This window comes from Odocoileus virginianus, unplaced genomic scaffold (genome assembly GCF_023699985.2).
Source record: "Odocoileus virginianus isolate 20LAN1187 ecotype Illinois unplaced genomic scaffold, Ovbor_1.2 Unplaced_Contig_86, whole genome shotgun sequence".
In the NCBI taxonomy this organism is placed as follows: domain Eukaryota; kingdom Metazoa; phylum Chordata; class Mammalia; order Artiodactyla; family Cervidae; genus Odocoileus; species Odocoileus virginianus.
Genome location: NW_027224403.1, coordinates 29,468 through 44,288, shown reverse-complemented (window position 1 = coordinate 44,288; position 14,821 = coordinate 29,468). Strand labels below are relative to the sequence as shown.

The 14,821-nt window shown below is 44.0% G+C and overlaps 3 non-coding genes across 3 annotated transcripts; 1 reads left to right on the top strand and 2 right to left on the bottom strand.

Annotated features, from left to right (window-relative positions):
- The first annotated feature begins 2,202 nt into the window (after positions 1-2,202).
- TRNAN-GUU (transfer RNA asparagine (anticodon GUU)) lies at positions 2,203-2,276 on the top strand. The gene has a single exon. It is a non-coding gene; the product is annotated as a tRNA-Asn (tRNA).
- A 5,546-nt stretch (positions 2,277-7,822) lies between these two features.
- Positions 7,823-7,895, bottom strand: TRNAV-AAC (transfer RNA valine (anticodon AAC)). The gene has a single exon. It is a non-coding gene; the product is annotated as a tRNA-Val (tRNA).
- A 2,645-nt stretch (positions 7,896-10,540) lies between these two features.
- TRNAV-CAC (transfer RNA valine (anticodon CAC)) lies at positions 10,541-10,613 on the bottom strand. The gene has a single exon. It is a non-coding gene; the product is annotated as a tRNA-Val (tRNA).
- Positions 10,614-14,821: the final 4,208 nt, after the last annotated feature.

The window sequence follows — 14,821 nt, the reverse complement described above, 5'->3', positions numbered from 1 at the left end:
GGTGATGACTACATTTGTCCAAATTCAACAAACTGCCTATGAACTAAAGGTGTGTACTTATTATACTATGTAAAGTATAGTTCAATGATTTACTCTTTCCATAAAAATCAGTGAATAAGTGAGTAGAGACAAGTTGCTGTAGATAGACTGGGAGGACTAGTTTGCATTTATTGTAAAGCCATTAAATACTTGTTTTCCTTTAGTGTAAAAAAAGCCCTCACTGATGTCAGAAATATCTTCACTCTCAGTAAGAGAAAAACAAATACTGTATATTAACACATATATATGGAATCTAGAAAGATGGTACTGAGGAACCTATTTGCAGGACAGCAGTAGAGACACAGACATAGAGAACAGACTTATGGACATGGGGGAGGGGTGAAGGGGAGAGTGGGATGAATGGAGAGTAGCATGGAAACATATAAGCTATCGTATGTAAAAGAGATAGCCGGTGGACAATTGCTGTATTACTCAGGAAACTCAAACCAAGGCCTCTGTAACAACCTGAAGGAGTGGGATGGGGTCGGAGGTGGGAGGGAGGATCAAGCGGGGACATATGTATACCCACGACTGATTCATGTTGATGTATGGCAGAAATGAACACAATATTGTAAAGCAATTATCCTTCAATTAAAAATAAATAAATTAAATATAAATTTAAAAACAAAACAAAAAGAAATAGCTTTACCTGAAAAAGTCAGCAATGACCATGTTATTTCGTTAGTGCAAACTATAGACAAGTCTCCTTGAGAGGTGATATTTCAACTTTGGGGATGTGTTCTGCTTAACAGTGAGACAGGTAATTGTCCTAGGTTTTGCTTTGACCAGTAGATTTGTGCGCTTTGGGATTTACTCCTCTTCTCATTGTATATCACGGCAAGGCCAGTGGCAAACTCTGCTCTCCCACCACTGCTAAGGGACATAGCTGGTGCTGGAATTAAAAGCAAACAGTTGTTACGGTACTCAGATGTAAAAAAGAATGAAATAATGCCATTTGCAGCAACATGAATGGACCTAGAGATTGTCATACTAAGTGAAGTAAGCCAGACAAAGACAAATATCATATGATATCGCTTATATGTGGAATCTAAAAAAAATGATACAAATGAACTTGTATATAAAGCACATGGCCCTGCAGACATACAAAACATTATGGTTACCAAAGGGAAAAAGAGGGAGGGATAAATTAGGAGTTTGGGATTAACATATACACACTGCTATATATAAAATAGATAACCAACAAGGACCTACTGTATAGCACAGGGAACTATACTCAATATTTTGTAGTAATGTATAAAGGAAAATGAATCTGAAAAAAATAGATATATATGTATGTATAACTGAATCACTTTGTTGTACACCTGAAAGTAACACAACATTGTAAGCCAACTATAAGTCAACTGAAAAAAAGAAAAAAGGCAAATGGAAAGACAGGTTATAGACACTACCTTGCTATAGCCCGGATCGGAACCGAGGCTGCTGCTGCTACAATGAAGCACTTAGACTATACAAGCCCAATGCACCACAGACCTGCATATCTGCAGTCATAACTGCACAGACAGGTCTCCACATAAAGGTACCACACTGTTTTTGCTCTTTTGTTCATGTACACTTACAGAAGTTCGTGCTTTTCTCTCCTTGATGTTTTCTCTGATTCTCCCTCCCTATTCTGCTACTTACTAAAAGTAATTTTTCTCTCTCAGGATCTGGCCTGAACCTCCTCACAGGTTTTCTGGGAGGTCTCTTTGTTTCATTCATGCCTTTTCTTGTTCTCCCTGCTTTTCACTTTTCCTCTTTGGATCTGATCTCTTTCCAGCTGCGGCCACGGACCTCACCTACTAAACCGCTGCCCAGGTGCGCTGCGGCGCAGGTGGTTGAGTAAAGGCATAGCAAACAAGGAGGCGTCACTGAGCCCGTCGGACGTTCAGCTTCCCTCGGGCCCCCCTCGGCTCAGGCTCGGGCGTCTCCCGGCGCTGCATCTGAGGCAGGAGAGGAGCAAGGTGGGGCGGAGACGCTCGGCTGCCCTTCTGCCTTCGGCATCGCCTGGCTCCCCCCACGGGATCCGACGCGCCGAGTGGACTCCATTTCCGTGGTTGTTCGAGGCTTGGAGCAGAAGCCGCTGTCTTGTGAGAGACAGGTGGCTCCGCCTAGCTTGGTAGTTAGGCTTGCTTTCGGTGAGGCTAGAGAGCAGCGTCCTCTCGTGTCTCTGTGGCGCAATTGGTGAGCGCGTTCGGCTGTTAACCGAAAGGTTGGTGGTTCAAGCCCACCCAGGGACGAGTGTCACTCTTTTAGAATGTAAATAATGAACGATTGTTTCTAGTTCGCGCATCCTCTCCCAAACCCACTACCCAACTGCCCCCTGTGTCTTGTGTACACACACACACATACACACAAGGACTTATGTCCAGATATTCCTTCATCCTCTCTGGAGGAAAGCAGGTCACTGGGAATCCTGTAATTCATGAAAGAGTAGGCTTATTTTCTTTACCTTGTAAACTCCTTTTACCAATGAAGTTTTCCCACTGTTGTAGTAGTTTCTATTTAACCCCTTCCATGTACTTTTGAGGTTTGGCTCTATGCTTTTCCTCTGACAGTCATCATTCTTGTACACATGGGGACAGGGTAGAATCCTGGAACAGTAATTGCTCTATCGAAGCCTTTACATGGTTTTGTATGTGATTCCTTTTTCTTGTCTTTGTTGAGTTATTGGCTATAAATATCTTGTTATTTCAGCAATTGCTTTAGGTGTGATAGCATAAATACATCTGTAATTCAGCACGGTCTGCCTTAGAGGGATGGCACACCTCCTCACATTTCTCCTCTGCCTGCCCTTATGCTCTTGTTGTCCGGTATTTTACTTTGCATATGTTATGAACCCCAAATTCAAGGTTATTACTTTTCCTTAAATTGTTCCATATTTTTAACAAGATTTAATTGATAATAAAAAAGCATGTATTTTCCCATGTATATACCTTGTCTCTTTTCTTTCATTTCCTTGTGTACATCAGGAATTCCATCTGATGTGAGTTCCCTTCTTCTTGAAGGATTCCTTTAACGTCTCTTGCTGTGTGAATTTGCTGGTAATGAAATCTTTCAGCCTGTGTATGTCTGTAAATGTCATCATTCGACTTTTATTTCAGGTTTTTTTTTTTTTTTGCAGGGAGTTGGCATAGACTTCCACCCTGACTTTTTCCACTCTCAGTCCTTTAAAAATGTTGCTTCACTGACTTCTCACTTCCATTCCTTTTGATGAGAAATCTGACACAAACTTTATTTTTGTTTCAGAATGTGCTGCCTCTTTTTTGTCTGGCTGCATGGTGTTGTTGTTTTTTCTTTTTTTCCCATTTTCAATGGATTAGAGCAGTTTAATTATAATGTGACTGGGTATGGTTTTCTTCCTGTTTCTTGTACTCACAGTTCATTTGGCTCCTTAGATTGGTGGGTTCATAACTTTTATTATGATTGGAGTATTTTCTGTTGTGTTTCCTCAAAGTTTTTTTTCTTCAAAAAATTTCTTCTGGATTTTCAGAGACTCCAACCACTCCTATATTAGGCCTTTTAAAGTTGTTCTACCTTTCAATGGCGCTATGTTTTTTTTTTTTAATTACTGGCATTTAATTTTGGACATTTTTAGTTGTTCAAGGCTTAGTATTCCCTGACCTTTTCCTACAATGTCTAATCTGTTGTTGATTCACAGATATTATAATACTCATCTCTAAAGTTTGCTTTTATGCCATTTTTGTGTTCCACATTTCTAATAAACTCTTTGATCATATGTAACATAGTCATGGTAACTGTTTAAAGTCCTCTCTACTGAGTTTTACATCATGTCAATTCTGGTTCAGTTTTGATTAATTATATTCTTTCTTTTGCCTCATATTTTCCTGCCTCTTTGCATGCCTGGCATTTTGTTGTTTGGATGCCGGACATAATCAAAAGTCCCCTTCTGGATACTAGCTATCTTGGTATTTCTATGAATTACCTTGAGTTTTGTTTTGGGGTACAGTTAAGTGACTTGTAAACTGCTTGATCTCTTTGGATTTTGCTTTATGAGTTTTTGGGTAGGTCATTCAAAGGCTGACTATTCTAGAGCTGTGGTCTTCTCCAAGGTTCATGAGTTATATCAGTAGTCTAGTCTGACCAGCAACAGTGAGTACAATTGCCTGTCCTAGATGAACATTAAGCACTGTTCTATGATCTTGTTCAAAATTTCTTTTCTTGGTCTTCGGCATCTGTCCACAAGCCTACTCTTACTAGAACTCTGCTTACTACTTAAGGCAGACTTTTTTGTATCTCTGGATCGCTTTCTCATCACTGGACCTTTGTTCTCTGAACTCTGGCTGCCTTAATCTCCAGCAAAACTCAGCTTCCCCTTGACAATCCAAACAGTTGGTCTCAGATCCTCCTTCTCTTGCCCAACCTGGACACTCTATAAAAGCATTAATGTGGGCCAGTGGCAAGACTCACCTTGTTTCTCTCATCATCTCTGAGAGGCTGCTGTCCCCTTTTGCCTGATTTTCTGTTTCTAGAAACTGATATTATATAATTTTCTTTATTTTTCCTTTGGGAACAAGGAAGAAGGGGAGGGTGAGATCTGATTTCAGGCTGGAGGGTAAATCTGATTTTTTCACTCCACCTTTGTAAGAAGCTGAAGGCATTTTAAGTGTTCTTAGTTTGATTTCAATAGCAGGTGTGCCAATTTGTATTCCCATTTTTCCAACTCCATGAAACAGATTTTTTCTTCATATTCTTGTCATCATGACAAACATGATATATGTCTATATGATCCTCTAACAAGGGAAGTGGTACCCTCCTGCTTCAACTAAGCTAGAGGTATAACAAAAGTCCAAGTGGACATCACCCTGTTGCATATGTTCAGCAGCTAAACTTCCAAGATGTTTCTAGAAAGCCTTCCAATAACTCTAATTAATTCTGGTGGTGACCTACTTATTCAAGTCCAGAGAAGACTGACCAGAATGACTTCAAATTGCTTCACACTAAGTTTATTGATAGGAGGGGGAAAACACTGATCTCAGACATTTATTCTTCCCTTTTCTTCATGAATATATTTTTGCCATCTGGATGCACACATTTAATAACTGGTTGACCTCTTATTTAAGGCTACCTTCACATGCCAATCACTGTCTCTATGTCATTCCTTGACAGTGTTTGGCTGTTTCTGCAAAAATTATCCCATTTGAGACAAATTGTTGGGACCAATAGGATTCTGCACCTGACAATCCATCTTGTGCAGACCTGGTACCAAGAGTTACTAGTCGACCTTCCCTGAGTTCTTCTGTTGAATCTCATGAGCACTCATGTGCTCTTAGGGTCTTACAAAGTAAACCTAACTCTTGGAGATTCTCTCTACTCTCTCGGTGTGTGTCTTTGTCTGTCTGTCATCCTCTGTCCCTCGTATTCTAGGTCTCCCTAAATCTACCTCATTTCTTCTCCTTTTCATCTTTTATTTCACCATTGCACTAGATTGCTTTTAATCACTGAGCACTACTCAGGCAATTATTAGATGCCAGGCCCTGCTGTGGGGGAAGGGGGAGATAAATGCTGCATTTTGAGTCAACTCAAGGTCTCTGCCCTGGTGAGTCCACATCTGGAGGCATAGAAAAGGGACAGTGTAGTGGGAGCAGAACTGGTTCCTGGCAGTGTGTTTTTTCCAGGCTAATCTGCTCATCTCTGCCTAGGGTTCTAGCAGTGATGGAGATAAAAGAAGCATAATGAAGATGATAACACTAGGATGGATAACTTCAGATTTTTTTTTTTTTTTTTACTTCAGATTTAGAAGGCAGGAAACCAAGAACCAAAACCTTTTTTTAAAGTATTATTACATAAACAAGCACTTTAAAGAAACAGCAGACTTTCAGTGACAGCACCCCACTTCCTGGAGCAGACATTCCATGTGTTCCACAATTCTTACAGTGACATTGATGGACACAGTCACTAATCTACTTATAAAAGGTACCTGAGCCTCCTCTTAACCTGTTCACATATGGCCATTCTACAATCTAGAAACATAGGAGGCAGCATTGAAGTAAAACAGTGTTTCTCATTTCTATCTCAGTTATACATTATACAGGCAAAGATCACACATCAATTAATTTAATATCAGTCAAAGACTTCAAAGATAAAATAGACCTTAACATCAAAAGTTGATCTGACATATAATAGAGAAATGTATGTTGGAATCATACAGTAAATGATACCCTAAATTGTAAGTAGAATAATTAAGTGACTATGATTTCTAGAATTACAATACCAATCTCCATTTAGCATATATGGTATACTTAATTTACTGGAACACATAATTTTAAATTTTATAAACATAAATATTTATTGGATTTTAAAAATTTTGATAAACAAGTAAAACCAGTATAGAAGATTTAGGCAGTTCAGTGTTATTAGAATTTTGAAGAGAAAATAAACCCAAGACTTGTGCAAACTATGATACTATGCTACCAATATTTTCCATATTATTACAATATTTGGAAAACAAAGTAGTTTTTAGACCTAAATTACTAAACTGGTGTGATGCATACAAGGAGTCTTCTCTAGAAGTACAATTTCTGTACGATCACATATCAATTATTATAATTTTCTATAGTGTTAAAAATATTTGAGATTTATCCTTATTATCAACTTAAATTATTATACTAGCACACTAGGTACATACTAATTTGTTTCTATGATAAAATAAAGCTTAACTTTTTGCTTTTTTCTTCTTCAGAGTTACAGTTCAGTGAGAAATTTCAACAAAAACTCCTTGGATGTTATCCACTGGAATTCTCAACCTAGAAGCTGTATCAGTACCTTATTTTTGGGAGGGACAGAGTGGAATGAACACAGACACAGTGGAATCAATACAAACTACAAATCAGAATGCCGGCAAAAAGGAATCAAACCCAGTCTGTGGTGGTGAAAGCCCCAAATCCTAGCCAATAGACCACCAGGGAACCTCACAAAGTGTCCTATTTAGTGTCTCCACATAAAAACTAAAGTAAACATTATATTCCATAGTTGCTGAGAGCAGGAAAGGAAGCGATTCCCAGCGGCCCAGGGCTGAATAAAGCTGTGCAAGTCTCCCAGCTCGTGCCCTGCTGTTCATTAATTACCCTTCCCCTCTCCTCTCCTGGGCCATACTTTGGGCTCTGGGGCCAGGGTGAAAGGTGACAGGTTGGGTTCCATCCTGGTCTAGCTTTAGCTCTGAATGCATCAGAGCCAAGGTCAAGCTCTTTCTGAACCTCTGCTGTGCTTATGAGTCAGGTGCTGACTGGCTCTCAGGGGGTGATGAGTGGATCGCCCTACTTCCTGATCTCTGACCTGGCTCAGGTGCCTCTCCTGCTAATGGCACGTGTATGGGCACCTTTTCATGCCGGGACAGCTCAGCTGAGCAGAGTTCTTTTCTACCCGTCTTTGGCTCCAGCCCCCGGTTTCTATTGCTCTTTCATGCAAACCAAGTGTGCTGAGGTGGGAAAAATCAAGAGTGCTTCAGACGGATGAACTTCTTGGTTTTCAGAGCCATAATGTGTCAGGGTGTAGAGGAAATATAGGCGCCAGAGGAGCTGAGGGGATTTCCGGAGGCAAAGGTTTTGTTCTGTGCCTTCCTTGGAGTAACTGGTTGTGCGCTGGAGTCCACAGTGACTCAGACAAAGGAGGCTTGGTTTGTAGTGCAGAGCACGCTTTCAGGCTGTCACGGAACTCCTGTGTCTTGGGGATGGAAAATGCAGCAACATTCGAGGTCTCACTCCACGCCGCTGGCCTCTTTTTTGTGTTTAAAATGTAAATCTGAACTCTGGGGAAAAGCAAATGCTGTTTCCGCCCGGTTTCGAACCGGGGACCTTTCGCGTGTTAGGCGAATGTGATAACCACTACACTACGGAAACCACACGGATGCATATCTCTAATGACATACACAAGAATTCTATGTTTGACCACAGTGGCCCTCAGAAATTTTCGAAGGAAGGGGATCCTGGAAGCACAGGCTATCCCTTAGATAAAGAGACTGGCTTCTGAAAGGCCCTGGTTTAGGGTTCCTCCCTTCTGGAGCGAGGTCCCCGGGGACCCCCGACAGTTTAACCTCGGGATCCTGCAACTAGAGTACAGCTAAGCACGGGAAAGCAGGGCTCGCCCTCGCTGACTCCCCAGTTCCCGGAAGCCGCAGGAGCCTGGGGCTTTAGGTGCCTCTCAGACCCAGACCATCCCGACGCCCAGGAGGAAGGACACAGCCCTTACGGGCTGCAGACACGCGCCTCAGTGGCCTTTTTCACGGCGCCGGCGGTCAGTGGGCTCAGCTCTCGGAAATGATCCATGCTTTAAAGCCACCCGGGCACCGAGGACCCGCCCTCCCCTCTGTTCCTATGCGCCTAACCCGCGCGCTCTTTCCTCGCAGCCCTTTCACAGCCTCGCTTCTCCAGCGTCGTCCCTGGGAAAGGGGGTTCCTCATGTTCCTGCCTCTGTGGCTTATTCTAGTCAAGTTTATGTCCAAGTCTTTCGTCACACTTTCACGTTTAGCAGGAAGCGCAGCAAAGGCTGACGGCTCCGGTCTTTTGTCTGTTTGGAAATACCGAACATGAACGCGGGTCGGGCCTCCCAGCCTGTACTGAGTTTGCTTGCAGACCAGGCCCTGCATAGGGCCGCGGAGGAGCCAGGCTCGGTCCACACAGATCTCATGGTGGTTCATCCCCACCTTATTGTGCTTGAGATTCTGCTTGAAGGACAGCTTTGTTTTACCCTTTACAATGCCTGAAACGCCTTTTATTTGCCTTCTATAATATTTTCCAACAGGTCTTGGAGCTCGAATTTTAACCCTAGGAGGAGAGATAAAGGCGGTTTCCCCGGAAAACAGGGGTTTTCCTGTTCTGTCTGGAGGGGTTTTCGTGTTCACCTCACAGCAGGCAGTATCTTTTTGCTGAAAGACTTTAATGCAAGGTTGTCTGTGTGTCTGCCTGTCTCTGGTTTCCTTTAGAAGGGCAACAAGTTCGGAGGTGCATGTGCCGTTTTCTCCGGCAGTGGTTTTCTCCTTTTCTTAGTGCGGCAGTCAACGCCTTTTCTTCCGGTCAGGGGCTCCTACTCTGGGGAAGGCACGGGCCGCGTGCTCACCGGCCCCCAGGCCGCGGGTCTCCGTCTGGTTCTGCGTGGACTCCGACTGCAATCGAGGGTGCGACCGCGCGGCAGCATCCTCACCAGCGCTGAAGCCTGAGTCCCCAAAGAGGCGGACTTCAAAACAGCTTTAGATGGGGACGTTTCATGAGCTTTCCCCTGTTTGCCTCCCCTGCAGGTCCTAGTTTTCACCTTCCACGTCCAGCCAGAGGAACGGATTTGCCAACTTCCTGTCGCCTCCGGCGGCGCTGCCGTCTCACGTCGATTGGACCGGGGGTCGGTGGTCGTTTTCCGGACGGGGCGGAGGGACAACAGGCGTCCGACGGACCACAGACACACGGCTCCCTGCATCCGCAAGGGAAGGCGCGGGGCTCCTGAGCCCACGAGGGGAGCGCGCTGAGGGGACCCGGCCCTGCCCCTGCCCATGAGGCCGGGCCCAGAAGAGGGAAGCCGCCCAGCACGGAGCCTAACTGCAGCCCAACCGGCCCCACCATCCTCACCTGAGCTTCAGGGTGAGGGAGCAGAGCGTTCCACTGATTTCCCGCCTTTATCAGGAAAGTCGTTTACACAAATCCAGATTCTAGAACAAGAGGGCCTATGTAGGCCAAAGTCCACATGGGCCGAGAAGCAAACACAAAGTCCTAACTGGATGTGGGGTCTGAGGAAAGCCCTGCATCAGAGACTACTCTTGGTCTGAACGCGAGGAAGTTGGAGTCATCCAAGGTGAGGATACGGCAGGCGCGGCAGATCTTGGGGGAAGACCTGGAATCCAGGTTTGGTGAGAGGTCAAGCTCTCTTTCTGAACCTGTTTCCTTGTGAAGCAGGGGCCACTTGGTTCTCAGCTGGTGATGAGCGGGTCCGTCTACTCCCTGATCCCTGACCTACTTCAGGGCCTCTCCTGATAATGACACAAGGATCGGTTGCTTTTCCTCCGCGATCAGCTCAATCCGCAGAGCCTCACGCTCTTCGTCCTGCGTGTTTGGCTCCAGCCGGCGGTGTAGAGTTGAATTCGTTCTCTTTTGTCCTGTGACTCAAATTAGGTGTCTCTCACGTGTGCTGAGGTGAGGGAAAGCTAAGTGTCTTCACAAGGAATGAACTTCTTAGTTTTCAGAGACATAGTAGGTGTCAGCGGTAGAGGCTATTTAGGCCCCAGAGGAGAAGGTGCGGGGATTTCGGAAGGTAAAGGTATCCTGCAGTCAGCTTTGTCCTGTGCCCTCCTTGGATTCACTGACTGTGGCTTGTTCTACAAGGTGACTCAGAGCAGAGAAACCAGGGCTGGTTCTAGGGCCGATGGGGCTTTCAGGTGGCAAGGAACTCCTCCCATGTTTCTTGGGCCAAGGAAAATTCAAGAGAACCCACTACTGCCACACCTTCTGCCCCCATTTCAGTTTCTTGAATGGGAATGTAAATCTCAGAAAAAGAGCACGTCTGTTCCTGCCCGGTTTCAAACCGGGGACCTTTCGCGTGTGAGGCGAACGTGATAACCACTGCACTACAGAAACGAGGTCCGTGCTGGAGCTTGACCCTATGTCCACTGAAAAACCTCAGGTCCTGCCGGCACTCTCGTGGTCACCAGTCTTTCAAATAGAAGAATGAACCTGGGAACCATCAGTCCCAGGCGAGGAGACTGCGGCTCCCAAGAGCCCCTGCTTTAGGGCTCCTCCCCTCCCCCGAAACCGGGCCCCTCGGGCCCCTCAGAGTCTGGCTTCCGGATCCCACACCCAGTGCAGAGTCTCCAGCAGTGCTGCTATGCACCCGAGGGCGGGGGTCGCCTCTGCGGACGCTTCAGCTCCTGGAAGCCACAGGAGTGGGCATGGGGGGTTTGGCTTTGTTTGAGACCCTGGTGACCCGGTTGCCCAGCAGTGTAAACGCCGCTCCTCCGGTGCCGTGGACCAGCGCCGGCGCCACCGTGTTCACCGCGCAGGGAGTCGGCCTTTTCGGCGCTCTCGGAAATGACCGATGTTTCGAATCCACCCGGGAGCCGTAGGACCTGCTCTTCTCGCCCTCCCTCTGCTTCGAAGCGACTTCCTCGCAAGCCCTTTCCCCGCTGGGCTTCCCCGCTGTCCTCCCCGCAGAGGCCTGGGGGTGGGACTGCGGGCGCCCGGGTCCTGCTGCTGTGGTGTATGCCAGTCGAACTTTAGAGTCCTGTTATTTAATCCCATTTTCACGTTTTAGCAGGTATTGTAACAAAGGCTCTGCTTTAGGGCTTTTGGCTCTTTGACGCGGAACATCAACGCAGGCCGATCAAACTTTTAGGCCTGTACTGAATTCAGTTGAAGCTCTGGCCACCAGACTGTTCAAGAAGCGCTAGGGGCTCTGGACCTGCCTGAAGATCCTGGAAAAGTCAGTGCAGGTTTCAGATCACAGGATTTCTCCCTCTTTTCTGAGATTATTTTCAAAAAGGCAGTTTAATTTCAACTATTAGATAAATAGTTTTATCTATTTATTATTTACTTCGTTTTATTTGCCTGCTTAATTTTCCTGCTTAGCGGGTCAGGAAGTGGGATTTTAACCATGAGAAAAAGTCAGTTTTCAGAGAAAGGTAGTATCTGAAAAGTTCCCACGTTTTCCACATAGCAAAAGACCATGAGCAGAAAGCATTTCTTTTGTTGAAAGATAGTAATGTTTTTTCTTCTTAAGGAGTTTTTGACATGAAGTTAAAAATAAAAGCTGGTTTAACTGTATTCTTTTTTCCCCCATCAGTTGATTTTCCTTAAAAAAAAAAAACAAAACAGGTTTTTATTTATTGATGCTCTGGGTTTTCATTGCTACACTGAGTCTTCGTTGCTGTGCTGGGGCTTTCTCTAGTTGCTGGCAGCCAGGTTACTCTTTCATGCTATGGGCCTGATGACATGTGGGATCTTCCCAGATTAGGGATCGAACCCATGTCCCCTGCACTGGCAGGTGGATTCTTAACTGCTGGACCACCAGGGAAGTCCCCAGCAGTAGCTTTTCTTCCTATAATAAATTCCCTCAATTGTTCATACTCAAAAAATTCACTCCTCATCCCCCAAGGCAGAAACAGGAACATCCTGTCCTCAAGGTCAGTATTGTTCTGCTTTGGCTCAAAATGGGTCAGGAATTGACTCTGTCAGCCACACCAGAGACTGGAATGACAGTTCCAGGTGAGGCCGACGTCATGATAGCTTAATCAGAAAATTTCCTGATACTTCGCTTCCCTCTTTGATCTATCTCCCTCTTTCCCCACCCATTCAGAGAACAGGATTCATTCTCTTCCTGCCTTGGAGGACACTTTGGCATCCCTTCTAGACAGAATAAAGGGAGTGGTTGCCCTTTCCCCTACAGGACTGGGAACAGCTAAGGGCACCAAAGGAACCACAGACTCAGTTCCTGGACCCCTGGGCACCTACACCCCCAGACAAACCCCAAAAAGCACTGCCTGAAGCTTCTCTGCCAGCTGAACAGGGATGTGTGGGGTTCCTGACTCAGAGGAGCAGCCCGAACAGTCCTCAGATATGTCCCTGAGCTTCCGGGACAGGCCTGGAAAAAAGTGGAAGTTGAGGGTAGAGCCAGGGAAAAAGTGCAAAGGACAGGCTAACCCCACCACCTTGAGACTGTCTGGAAACTAAGATCTTGAAGGAGCTAAGGATCTCATTTTAGGTTGGTCTCTACTTTTATCCAATCTCATTTAGAGAACAGGAAAGGGTAGGATTGTGAAGAGCAAGGTCCAGACTTAACAAACAAGAAAACATGCATTCCTGACTAATTAAATATGGTATTTGAGTAAAATACTGGCATCAAAAAGAACTCTATGGGGAGTTTTTTACTCTAAGCATTGGGAGGATGGGAGAAAAGAATTTCCACTAAGGATGAAAACAATATGGGTGCAAAATGGTTTTCTCAGGGGAATATCCAAAGTTTTTCCCCAGGCCCCTAGGCCTTGATTAAAAGAGATAATAGATTTGAACAGATAGTTCAGAGAGGAAGATATATTCATGTCCAATAAAGCACACAAAAGTGTGCTTTATATGATTAGCTATCAGAGAAATGAATACTGAAACCACACTGTGAGACCACTATTCCTAGTAGCATGGCTAAAATTAAAAAGACAAAAAAAAAAAAAAAAAACACTCAATCTTGGCAAAGATGTGAAAAAAAATCACAACTTTCATACAATGTTGGTGGGGATATAAACTGATAACAACTGCTTTGGAAAATGCTTGGGTGGGTTTTATGAACTTGAGCGTATACCTTGCTTGGGTATCAGTAATTCTTCACCTAGATATTTTTCCAAGAGAAGGGGAAACATACGCACAAAATCTCCTGTGTAAAGAATGTTCAAAGCAACTTTATTTACAACAACCAGGACTGGAAAAACTGTAATGTCCATTATCAGGTGAAGAGTAAGGAGACTTGGTATATCCAAGCAAAGGAATACCACTGAACAACAAAAAAGGAAGGAGTATCTGATATATTCAACAGTATGGATAAAATTTAGAGACATGGTGAAAAGAAGCTGGACACAAAGGCATACATATACTATGCTTCTGTTTACACGAAATTCTAGAAGATGCAAGACTAAAGTGAAAAAAAAAAATTGGCCAATGGCTGTCAGTAAATAATACAGAGGATAAAGAAGATGATGTTGTTGATCCTAGTGATTTTACGTTACTTTTAAGCTTTAATTATTTATTTGCTGGTGGCAGGTCTTAGTTGTGGCACACAGGATCTTTGCTGCATCAAGTGGGCTGTTTCCTTGTGACCCATGGGCTCTCTAGTGATGAATGGGCTCCAGAGTGCATGATCTTATTTGTTCTGCAGCATTTGGGATCTTAATTCCCTGACCAAGGACTGAACTTGAGTCTCCTACATTGCAAGGTGTATTCTTAACCGCTGGGCCACTGGGAGAGTCCCCCTGAACTTATAAATATTACTTTTATTGACATGTAGATGAACTACATATTATACTACTTTCAAGGGCACAACATGATTTAATACTTTTTAAACGTTTTTAAAAACTTTTAAAAAAATGTGGATCATCTTTAAAGCCTTTATTGAACTTGTAACAATATTGCTTCTGTTTTTTATATTTTGTTTTTTTGGCAACAGCAACAAAAAAAGGGAACTTAGCCTCCTGACAGGAGCTATTGGACCTGGACCACCCTACATTAGAAGGTGAAGTCTCAACCACTGGGCCACCAGGGAAGTCCCATGATTCAATATTTTAATAGATTATACTCCACTTAAAACTTTAAATATTGGCTATAATCCCTGTGCTACACAACATATGCTTGTAGCTTATTTATTTTATATAGTAGTGTGTACTTCTTTATTCTCTATCCCTATTTCGCTCCTTCTGCCTTCCCTCTCACACCTGGTAACCATTAGTTCAATTTCCAAATATGAAAGTATGTTTCTATTATGTCATATTCATTCATCTCATTGTTTAGATTCTACATATAAGTGATAATATACAGTGTCTGTCTCATATAAGCTCTCTGACTTATTTCTCTAAGTGTAATACCCTTCAGACCCAGGAAATGGCAAAACTTCATTCTTTTTTAAGGCTGAGAGCTATTCCATAGTGACGTGTGTGTGTGTGTGTGTGTGTGTGTGTGTGTGTGTGTACATTTATCTGTTGAGTGACGTGAATTGCTTCTATATCTTGACAATTGTAAAATAATGCTGCTTTGGATATTGAGATGTATGTGTATCTTTTAGAACCAGTGTTTTCATCTTCTTTGGATTA